General features: G+C 43.4%; 1 protein-coding gene across 4 annotated transcripts in view; it reads left to right on the forward strand.

Moving 5' to 3' along the window:
- The first annotated feature begins 275 nt into the window (after positions 1-275).
- Positions 276-12210, forward strand: part of STEAP2 (STEAP2 metalloreductase) — a 31487-nt gene continuing 19552 nt past the window's right edge. The window contains exons 1-2 of one of the 4 annotated variants that reach the window (XM_066354104.1): positions 276-614; positions 852-911. The gene's annotated coding sequence lies outside the window, so the exon portion shown is untranslated. Of the gene's footprint in view, positions 615-665; positions 774-851; positions 912-12210 lie in introns of those variants that run through there. The other 3 variants (XM_066354099.1, XM_066354100.1, XM_066354102.1) reach the window with 3 other exon arrangements.

The raw sequence follows: 12210 nt of genomic DNA on the forward strand, positions 1-12210 counted from the left end.
GGAAAGAGGTATTTGGGGTTGGGCGTAATAAAAAGCAAAGTCTGGCGGGGACAGGCGACTACAAAGCACAAAAGCAGTGAAGTAGAAAAGCGACTCGATTTTTCTAAAGCTGTTTCAAAGGGTGTCCTGGGGGAGCCCTACAGGGGGGCAGAGGCCAGCAGATGTTCAGCTGCTCCCAGTTTGGGGGAAGGGGGTGCAGCGCTGCACTGCTCGCCGCACTCGGCGCTCCCCAGCGCCCCAAGCCCTCGCCGGACTCCCAGGACTCCGCGACTCCTCCCCGCGCCCCACCGCTCTCCGTCCCGGCCCGCAGGGCCCTGCGGTCGGCGCTCCCCGACCGCCCCGCGCCCGGCCCCCGCCCGGGCGCAGCCCCCGGCAGCGCGTCACCACCCGGCGGCCGCGGCGCGCGCCCCTCCCTCCACCTCCCCGGCTCCGCCGAGCCAGCTCGGGAGGCGGGGAAGCCGCCACCGCCGCCGCCGCCGCAGCCGCCCTGCAGCCGCCGCTCGCAGGCGCGGTCGGTAGGCCCCAGCGCCCGGGCCGCCCCGGGGAGGCGCGCCGCCGCGGGAGACCTGGCACGCTGGCCTCTGCCCGGCGCGGAGGGCGCGGAGGGCGCGGAGGTGAGCGCGTCGGGGAAGGGCGTGGGATGAGGTGGCGGCCGAGGGGTGGAGGTCAAGATGCGGGCGGCGCCACGCGCTGCGTCCGTCCTCGCGGGATCCCGCGCTCTCTGCGGGCGTGTGTCCTGAGCTTGTAGGTTCCTGATCGCGTGGCAGCGCCAGGTGGGAAGGGTACGGAGGGGTGTGTCTGTTTATTACCGATTCCGATTTCGCCCCTTACTCCTCTGGGTCTTCCCCTAGCTCCTAGATAACCTGGCGGTCGGGCCCAGGAGAAAGGAGGCCAGAGCGACTTCGACCCAGGTAGGATGTGCCCCAGAGGGAAAGGACGGGCAGATTACCTTAGCCTCCCTGATGACCTATCTAGCTACCACTTTGGGGGTGGATGCAGCGTGATTCATTGAAAATCACACATCACTGCTTTGCGAACGAGGGAGTATTTCTAGTAGTCGTTTTGTTTATTACCCAATTATGTGACCGTGGTGTGTGTAGGCCGTTATATGTATGTTAGGAAGTATTCTGCTCACCAAAATTAGAGGATATTTCTAAATGAATATGAAGCAGTAAAAAAAAAGAAGCACTTGCTATTTTTTTTATAAAACAAGAACATCAGAAAAGCAAACAAGTCAAAGTTTGATTATGCAAATGAGATGCAAAACCAACTTTTATTTAATTGGTGCAAATGCACTATACAAAAGGCTGAAAGTACTGGAGGATCTGCACGTTCCCTGACTCCCTAATTTCTGTGAGCAGTGTACATATGTGGCTTCGTCTTGAAGTGGCCTAAATTATAAGTGAGCCCTGTGTTCAGCCTCAGCCAAAACTTGTTGAAAACTATGCCCTAAAAATCTTGCTCTTAAAATAGGGCAGAGAGATCAAGAGAATTTTTGTCAAGAGAATTCCATGTATTATCTTTCCCACCCATTGGAGAAGAATTGGTGTCAGTTTTTACTCCTCAGGCAGTTCGTTTTTTAGATGGGAAAACTTATTATGGGCCTTGGTTAATTATCACTCATCACTATGGGTGAAATTGAAAGAAATGGAATTGGAACTCATGCCCCTACCCCCACCCTAATGACTTTGATTATAGTCCAGGTAGCAGCCCCTCTACTGGGAGCCTTTTAAATTCTCTCCAAACCATTTCTGCCATCCCCCCCCCCACACACACACACACACCCATACATTTTCTCCATCTTTATTATTTCTCTGCTGTTTTAATCTCCATTTATTTTTTCGTTCTCTAAGGTAAGTTTTCTACTCTGCACCCATCCCTCTGTTGTTTCAAAAATTAAAGCTAGCCTGACCAGGCGATGGTGCAGTTGATAGGGTGTAGACCTGGAACTCCGAGGACCCAGGTTGGAAACCCTGAGGTCGCCAGCTTGAGCAGGGGCTCTTCTGGCTAGAGCACAGGCTCACCGGCTTGAGCACGAGTTGCTTACTTGAGTGTGGGATCATAGATATGACTCCATGGTTGCTGGCTTGCAGCTCGAGTTTGCCGGCTAAGCTGGAGCCTCTCCCCACATCAAGGCACATATGAGAAAGCAATCAATGAATAACTAAAGTGCTGCAATTACAAATTGATGCTTCTCCCTTCCTGTGTGTCCCTGTCTCACTCTCTCTTTCTCTCTTTCTTGCTAAAAATAAATAAATTAAAACTACCCATTCCAGATATTTTTCAGAGTATGTATTTAGAAACAGTTTGCAGTTACTTTCTCATAGCTAGTCAGTCTTTTTTTTGGGGGGGGGGGGTGAGGGAATGAGACAATATCAATCGTGATAAATTGAGTGAATTTTGCAAAAAAGGAAATGAAAAGCTGTATCCAAGGCACTTTTTATTGCACTGATGACATTGAAAATATGCTTGTAGTGAGCAAGCAAATTATATTTTAATACAGAAAAGTAGCATAGATAAAAGCAAACAAATGTTTAAAGAAAGGATCATAAATGAGTTACAAAAGTGAGGAAGAAGGCACACTAGGTGTTTGAGAAACTAGGACTTCAGGACCCAACCAGGACATACATTTATTCTGTACTCAGCCAGTAACCATGACATTGACACATCACTTATCCCCTTTGGGCCTAAAGTGTCCTGATCAGCAAAAAAGAGGGATCTTACCTAGAGAACTATTACATCTTTTGGTCCTGGCATTTTTGATGCATTCAACAACAAAGAATATTCATTGGATTCTTATTTACTATGTACCAGGCATTGTGTAGTCAGTGATGGACAAGATAAACCTGGTTCTGCTCTCAGGGAGCTTTTTGTCTTGTGGGAGAAATTATAGTGAGGAAAGAAACAATTGTGTGAGATAATTACAAAGGAAACTTAAGAGCTGAAAGGAAAACAAAACACAACTGAAGTGACTCATTCTATTCAAGAGATATAACAGCATGTGCAGACTTCCCAACAAGGGAATGAGTTTGCCTTTTCCACTTCCAGAAAAGGAAGCTGTGTCTGGGCCATAGAGAATAACAGTCATACAGGATGGGATTGAGAGAGGTGTACAAGGGCTCTGGAGCTCATGGAGGGCCTTTTCGGTCATGGTCAGGAAGGTAGCTTTAGTTTTTGAGTGCCACAGAAAACCGCAGTTTTTTTTGTTTGTTTGTTTGTTTGTTTTTTACAGAGACAGAGAGAGAGTCAGAGAGAGGGATAGATAGGAACAGACAGACAGGAATGGAGAGATGAGAAGCATCAATCATCAGTTTTTCGTTGTGACACCTTAGTTGTTCATTGATTGCTTTCTCATATGTGCCTTGACCACGGGCCTTCAGCAGACAGAGTAACCCCTTGCTCAAGCCAGCGACCTTGGGTCCAAGCTGGTGAGTTTTTCCTCAAACCAGATGAGCCCCGCACTCAAGCTGGCAACCTTGGGGTCTTGAAACTGGGTCCTTGGCTTCCCAGTCCGACGCTCTATCCACTGTGCCACTGCCTGGTCAGGCGAAAACCATTGAATTTTAAGATGAAGAGAGACATCATCTTATTTACATTTTAAAATGATCTTAGTTGCTATGTGGAAAATTATCTGGAAAGAGGCAATGGAGAAAATAGAGAGATCCATTAGGAAGTGCTTCCGGAGTTTAGATGACAGATGATGTAGACTTGGATTAAACTGGTGTTGGTAGAGAGTGGTTTAAGAAATATTTTGGGCCCTGATGGGATTGCTTAGTGGATAGAGTGTCAGGCTGGTGTATAGATGTGCTGGGTTTGATTCCTGGTCAGGGCACACAGGAGAAGCAACCATCTGCTTCTCTCCCTCTTCCTCTCCTCTCCCCCTTCCTTCCCTCTCCCCCCCCCCCTCCACAGCCGGTGGCTTGATTGATTCAAGTGTTTCCTGGGGCACTGAGGATAGCTCCCTTGGTCCCAGTGCCTCAGCCTCAGGCACTAAAAATAGCTCAATTGATTTGAGCATCTGCTGGGTTGGGCCACATGCAGGAGTCTGTCTCACTGTCAGTCTCCCTCACACCTTAAAAAAAAAAGAAAGAAATATTTTGGACAACAGGTGTTGGTGTGAATTTTATGTCAAGGGTGAGGGAAAGCAAGGACTCATGAATGACTCCCAGATTTTTAACTTGAGCAACTTGTGAATAATTGTACCATTTACTGCAATGAGAAAATTTTTATGAATGGGAATATGTCTGGATGGAAAACAAGTTCCATTTTGAGCCTATTGACTGAGAGCTGTCTCTAAGGGGATCTTTACCACAGCCCCTCGGAAGGAGGAAAGTGGTGGTCTCCAGAGTGGACAGACTGTTCTTTGATAGCTGAAGGTGGTGAAGCTAATGAGCTCCATTGTCTGATTTTTTTTTTCAGCAAAATCAGACAGAAAATGGGTAGCTGGGTCTTCTAGGACTAGGATATTGCCAGTGGATGTGATGAAATGCAAGAGTTGTCCTAGTCTATTCAGGAAGCTATAATGGAATACCAACAACAAGCATTTATCTCTCACAGTTCTGGAGACTGGGAAGTCCAAGATCGAGGCACCAGAAGATTCAGTATCTGGTGCGAGCGTTCTTCCTGGTTCCTAGACTGCCATCCACTTGCTGTGTCCTCACAGGGCAGAAGGGGAGAGAAAGCTCTCTGGTTTCTAACGGCACTGTTTCTATTCATTAAGGTTCCACTCTCATGATCTCATAACCTACAAAAGGCCACATCTTCAAATGCCTTCACATTGGGAGTTAGAATTTCAGCATATGAATTGGGGGTGGGGGGGTGGGATACAAACATTTAGTCCATAACAAGAGTCATTCACTTGACCAGGCAGTGGCGCAGTGGATAGAGCATCAGACTGGGACACAGAGGTCCCAGGTTCGAAACCCCAAGGTTTGCCGACTTGAGCGCAGGCTCACCAGTTGAGCACGGGGTCACCAGCTTGAGCATGGGATCATCCCATGGTCGCTGGCTTGAGCCCAAAGATTGCTAGCTTGAGCAAGGGGGTCACTCACTCTGCTATAGCCCACCCCCCAGTCAAGGCACTTATGAAAAAGCAACTGATGAACAATTAAGGTGTCGCAATGAGAAATTGATGCTTCTCATCTCTCTCCCTTCCTGTCTGTCTGTCCCTCTCTCTGACTCTCTCTGTGTCTCTGTCAAAAAAAAAAGTCATTTTTTTTAAGCAAGTGAAGATATATACACTATAGAGTCTCAGATGGGTAAAGGGAAACAAGTATGTCAGTGGAGAGTGAGAAAATATTGGGTCAATGAATCAGGTGTCGTTTGCTGTTTAACAGTCTGAATATTTGACTAAGACTATTGAAAGGCTAGGAAATAATGTTCGGAGATACCAGAAAGTAAGACTCTGAGATTGGTTAGAGGCAAAGATTCATTGCCTTTGATGGATAAGTAAACAAGAGGCCATGGGATTGAATGTTTCATCCATGTAGATGACGAAGTACTGGAAAAGGATGACAACTGTTGGCAAAGAGGAAGACTGTGTATGTACTGGGGGCATAGTCACCAGCGATAAAAAATAAGCTACAGTCAGTAGATGACATCAGTGAGTATCAGAGATGTTATTATGAGGTGCCACGAGCCTCAAGGGAGCTGGGTGTTTCCAGGAGAGAAAAAGAAGAGAGGGCTAGACAAAGGGCTATTTGTCGCCTTGCAAAGTTAAAAATTCATCTACCCCTTCTCATGACCCTGGAGAATTATATTTTCTTGATAGCATATGCAAATCAGCAAGTTGTGAATGTCATCAAGATCTCTGAGGACAGAGTTGTCACAAGGCTGTAAAGTACAGCATAGGCAATATAGTAAATGATATTGTAATAACTATGTATGGCCCAGGTGAGTGCTTGAAAAATCAGGGGGACCACTTTGTAAAGTCTATGACTGTATAAGCACTATGCTGTATACCCTAAGCTAATACAAAATAGTATTGAATGTAAACTATAATTGAAAAATGAAAAGAGATCTCTGAGGACAGCTCTTTCAGAGTTACTGTCATCCAGTAATTCTGCCCTAGATGTTTATATGTGAAACAAATTAGGTTCCATATTTCAAGATTAATAAGCACCACATTTGTCATTTTGGCCAGAGGAATGTCAAGAAATCTTTCTAAAATGAAAATCTTAGGAGGCCATGTAGATGAGTGTAATCAGACTCTCTTACCTTGATAATATGCTTCAAGTACCAAACGCATACAGGGAGTCAAATATCGACTCAGGAAGACTGTCACCTTGGTATTTAAAGAAGCCCGTGTGCTGCCTAAATCACACTTTTAGATTGAGCTTATAAAGTTGAAGTGTCATTGTGTTAAATATAAGACAGTGGTATTACCATTATTATATAACTTTCAGACTTGGAAACAAAAGAATTTTAGTGTTGGAAAGGACCACAGGAGTCAAATGAAACCTCTTCCTTTTCCACTATACAAAGGAAACAGACTCAAAAAACAGGTTAATTTCAGAAGCCTAGACCTGTCCTTTTCTCAACACCACATAGACAAAACTTCCATAATTGCCGTAGTAGCTTCTCAATTATTTCATTAGTATTACCTGTGAATAACATCAAAGGAAAAGGTTACAAGTCTAGTGTAATGCCAGTGGCCAAGGCACTGTTCACATTGGAGGCAGGTTCACACTGGATTCTGGCAGATGGTAGAAAAACTGCAGAATCAGAAGGGTTGGGCTGTTCCATTTAATAAAGTCTCACAATGGTGGACAAGCACACAGGCAAGGGAAACTGCCTCTCACAGTGGCCGGCAGGAAATCTGCCATCCGCAACCTCCCATGTATCCCGCGCACAAGCACCCATACCCTTATATAGGCTGTGCACACTTGCCTCTGCCACGTGCTCATGCACTAATCAAGCAAAGTGCTTGCAGCTGGTAACCAAGGACCAAGCCTAACAACACAGCTGCCCTACAACTAGTCAAAGTGTGGCCCATGGACCAGAATCACAGGCATCCCCTGGGAGCCTGAGGGAAATGCTGCATCTCCAGCCTCATTCCAGACCGAGAGAATCAGAATGTGCCTTTTAACAAGAGTCAGGTGATCATGTTAATGTTAAAATTTGAGAGGTGCTATTCCAAGGCCAGCCTGTCCACGTGGAAACACCCTGTGCCCAGGTCAGCGGAACCTGTGATGTCCAGAGAACTGAGGAGTCCCTTATCTGGTCAGATGGGGGGAAGGGACACCTCACTGGAACATTCGGAATTTCAAAGGTTGTGAAACAATAGGAACAAAGTATGCTCTGCAGTGGGGATGACACATTTTAAGGAAGGGCTCTGCCCTTTCCAGAAAGTGAAGAGAGGAAATTACAAAACAGTGAGTGGACTATGGAGACCATTACTGCCCCAGTGGGAAAGGGAAGGGACTGCGTGCCAATTCCTCACCCCCCCCCCCCTTCACGGCAACTGTTAGTCTCCTTCCAGTGTTCTTTTTCTGATTACAAATGTGGACCCTGAGAAAGAAAATACTTCCAGCCACTGGAAAAGGGCTCCCAGTGGCTAACTGGGCTCAAATTGAAAAACAAAACAAACTGGGCTCAAATTGAAAAACAAAACAAACAGCCTAGCAGACAATTACTACCTAGGGGCCTCTCCTGCAAACTACCCTTCAAGGAGAAGCCTGCACTGAACTACCTGCCTGCTGTGTTCCTGCCCTGTGAGCCAGGCTTTCCTTATAAAACAGTTCCTGGAATCCTATTTCGACCAATAGAATGGAGGCTTTCCCCGTCCATTTGGAACTGCACAGCTGTATCCCATCAGCTTCTTCATGACCAATCAGAGTGGTTCCATTCTGACCAATCAGGACAGTGTCTTTGGAGCAATCAAACTGCGAGGATTTGGGGTCCTCATTTGCATGAAGACAGACCAATAAGGGACTAAGAGTAGGGACTTCTGTCTATATAATTCAGCTCCCCTCTGATTCTGAGAATGCTCTTTCCCTTTCGGCCAATGAGCAGAGCTGAGCAGCGCGGCGCAACGCGCAACGCAACAGGCCAGAACAGGCTGGCACAGTATGGGGCAGGCTAGCACAGGGCAAAGCAGACCAGCCAGAGCAGAGTTGTCTAACTGGAGACATTTCTAATTGGAGTGTCAGCACCTAGCCAAATGCCTAGTGGATAGAGCTGAATATGATATTAGATGAGTGAATGGTTGGGGATGGATGGATGGATGGATGGATGGATGAATTATCATTATAATCTTGGGTTATGGACTGATTTCTAAATTGATGATAATCACCAGAGAGCCCTAAAGTTCATAGCACCCACTGGGCATTGATGCCATTTGTAACCTGTTTTGTGGTATGCATAGAAATTAGGGAAATGGGTTTGTGTAGAAGCTAGATTGTCAGGCCTTACATAGAATTTTTTTTTAATTTACAAGTGACAACTGCAATGCAAAAAACATTATATTTGCTAGCCGATAAACAAATATTTTTATATCAAAGTACCATCTGCAACAAGGTTATCAGATGAGGAAGTTATTGCAGTCATGTTATGACCCACTACTGCCAGCTTTATTTTAGACATACCCCTCAATCATGTTACCTTGCAGGGTTATGAAATCCTGGGCATGGACAAGGGCACGTGGCTCTGGTTGGCATAGCTGGATGGAGGGATAGGTATAGCCTTCTCTGCTGTCCTATACACAGGGGAGAAATGCGTGGGGAAGTATATGGGGAGGGTGTTGCTTTAATTTATTGGAGAGAATCCTAAAATTTTATTAACTAAAATCCTTGGAAATACATTTTTTAAATTAAATTTATAAACCTAAATTTAACCGAAAGCTTTTTTATTGAAAATCTTCCTACTATGAATTAGACTGCTTTCCTGCCCTAGTAATTGTGATGTAATAAATATATGAAGTTTTGTTTTGCTGATCTGGGACATAGAAATGTCATAAAAATCATACCTATATATGTGGAATACATACTGAGCCTAGGAAATATCTTAGAAATTACTGGTTATTTTGAAATTGTCTCATTAAATTTCTGATTATTTGAAGAGTCTGGAAAGCTTATAGTCAGGCTCTAGATAGAATGCTATCATATTTCTTTTCTGAAAATCCTTTGGTTTGTTCTGTAAAGCATGAACACAAAATACACTCAGATCCCAACATGAGACATGAATAAATCATTTACAATTGTGGTAGTTTATGAACAGAATTTCAAAGAATAAATCTACATAGTTTTAATAAAATTACTATTTCACAATTTTTGGAAAATGATTTTCAAGTCAAGATGCCTACCATTTACCTGAGAGCTTCAGCTGAGGGAAAGAATTTAATAATCTAACTCAAGGTGATTTTTATTATTCAAACAAACAATGAATAATATGGACTGCATTATATTAGGGCAGATATTCTCAAACTTTAATAAGCATCCGAATCACCTGAGGGTTTCTTAAAACAGTTTGCTGGGCTCCGGCCCACCAGAATTTCTGATTCAGGACCGAGGTTGGGGGGGGTGAGGATTTACCGTCCAACCCAGGAGACACCAATGCAGCAATTGGAGGAATCACACCATCACACCGGGGCCACTGCTGCTTAGCAAATCACATTCTAACCTGTCAAGAAGAACTGCAGCTTTGCTTCTGGGGTTTTCTAAAGGACTTAAGATCTTACAAAACACAAAAAACCTAAGAAAAAGAAAAACCCCACCTCTTCCCCCAAAGAAATTCTATATTGTCATGGATATTAACAGTTGGATTTTGTTTATTTAAATACCAAGAGAATTTGGATATACTAAAAATCACCACTTAGCTGTAGAAAATTCAGTTGGGATATTTGCTATTTTATCTGCAGAATGTGTTCACCGGAGTATTAAGCAGACATCTCCAGCTGCGGGACCTTATCTCCCCTCTCCAGAAAGCTTTTCTATCCAACCGGTTTAAAGAGCCCTTTCACATAGAAAGCTTCCTAATGTCTGCTAGGTCAGGGCCTCAGACACAGATTTTACAGATGAGTAAAATAAAAGGGAGAGAGAAGCTTTATAGGACTGTATTTGGCAAATAAGTTTGTAAAATTTGTGTTATTTGATTTTGCTCACTTTTATTGTTAAAAATGGCCACTGCTCACGTGAAATGGCTAATTACCTTCCTGCTTGGGAAGGGGCTTTGTTATGCTAATGTGTGCTGGAGGAGGGGTTTCCCACCAAAAAGTTTTAAGGAGAAGGAGAAGAAGGAAGCCATGTTTTTGCAGGGTAAGAGAAGGCAGCCAAGATGTCAGGGTGCTGAAGGAGAAGCCAATTTGTGCAGAGAGGAGGAGATGGGGAACTAGAGGGGACTGAGCTGGTGGGGGCCGTTGATTCTAGGAAAACTCGGATGTGTCAGCAGCTTTGTGAGCGCTGAATGAGTGGGTTTGGGAGCCCTGTGTGTTTGTGTTTACTCGCTGTCCGCTGTCCGGGTGCAAGGCTAGAATAAAGTCATAGCCCACTAGATTTCGGCTCCACATTTCTTTACTGTCTGTCCAAATCTAACGTAAACCTGCATGTGCCTGACTGTGACAGCGGCCGCGACTGCTGGCCATGCAGACTGCCAACTCAAGCAGCTGTTATTATCATAAGGTGACCAATTGTCCTCCTTTAGGGAGGACAGTCCTTCTTTTGTAAGTTCCATCCTCCCTCGAAAAGTGTGCTCCTACATGCCCTCCTTTTTGATATTGGAAAACTAATCTATGTTCGTATTCGATCAATGCAGTCAATCCATTGCGCGTGTGTGTGACGTATTTGTATCTAAATGAGTACTTTTTCTTACAATTATTAAAAATTAATAGGCATATAAGCATAATTACAATATAAAATATTACAAATGTTTTATTCATTTATCATTATAGTGTATTGTTGCAATGAATAAAATGTTTCTTTTATTTACAATATTGTTTTCTTCAATTTATTTTTGTCCTTTTTATTGTAAAAAAGTTGTTCACCTTAATTATTACTATATCACTATCCTTTTGTGAAAGGAGGACATTTTGACCACAAAAAGTAGGAGAGACATCAGAGTAAAAGACAATTCTTTAAGTTGAATAATTTTATGAAAAACTCCCTCCTGTGCCCATATACTTAAAATTTTGTGGAAGTATAACACTGGGGAACAAAATTTTGGTTGCATCCACAAAAACACTTGTTCTTACCTAATTCGAATGTGCTGACCTCAAATCTGACATTAGTTTTTCTCTGTAAGCTACAGTTTGTTTGCAATTCAAGATTTTAGGTTTTCATCTTATTGTAAAATTTTCAACATTTAGTTTAACATAATGAAGTAGAATGTCTTCTTGGATATCATCATCTTTGTGAAAAAAATATATATATAATGCAGTAAATACACTAATACATTAAAAGATATGTTTGCATCAGAATTTGTCTACAATTTCAAAATAGAACATATTAAAACACTTATTTTAATCATAAAATTTGCGCAAAACTTATTTAAATTCTAGTCAGGCAAAAATTTGAGTTTGTAGCTCTTGCATTTGTGTTCTTGTTGAGGACAATCTCATTTGATGCTCCAGCAGTAGTCTGCTCATCACTAACAGTTCCAAGATTTTCAGGAAACTTATCAAGGTGACTGTTCAGGAAGTAAATCTTAACACTCATGTTACATCCAATGTTGAGGAAAGCCAACAGCATCCTTTGAACCAGAATTTCACAGTTTTCTGCTTTTTTGTTGCTAAGGAAGTTCTTTGTAACTGCCACAAAAGACTGCCATGCTGCTTTCTCCTCCTTATTCATCTTCCTGGCTAATTATTTGTCGTGTATGAGGGTTTGAATTTGAGGTCCATCAAATACACCTGCTTTTATATTCTTGAAAGACAAGGCAGGAAAAGCAGAAATAATATGTTGAAAGCATTCACTTTATCTATTCAAAGCCTGAACAAACTGCTTCATTAAGCCAAGTTTGATGTGAAGTGGGGGAAAAATGATCCTGTCTCAATTAACTACAGGTTCATTCACAATATTTTACATCCCTACTTCCAGAGCTTCACATTTCGCCACTCCTTCTGTGTCCAATGTTTCTCCTGAGCTCGGCTGCCCCACAAACACAGAAAGCAAGGATACTTTGTGAAACCTCTCTGTTGTCCTAGCAGGAAATTTACCATTTTAAGATCCACACAAATGATCCAGTTATGCTCCTCATACTTCAGAAAGTCGAGGACAA

This window comes from Saccopteryx leptura, chromosome 12, assembly GCF_036850995.1.
Source record: "Saccopteryx leptura isolate mSacLep1 chromosome 12, mSacLep1_pri_phased_curated, whole genome shotgun sequence".
Taxonomy (NCBI): Eukaryota; Metazoa; Chordata; class Mammalia; order Chiroptera; family Emballonuridae; genus Saccopteryx; species Saccopteryx leptura.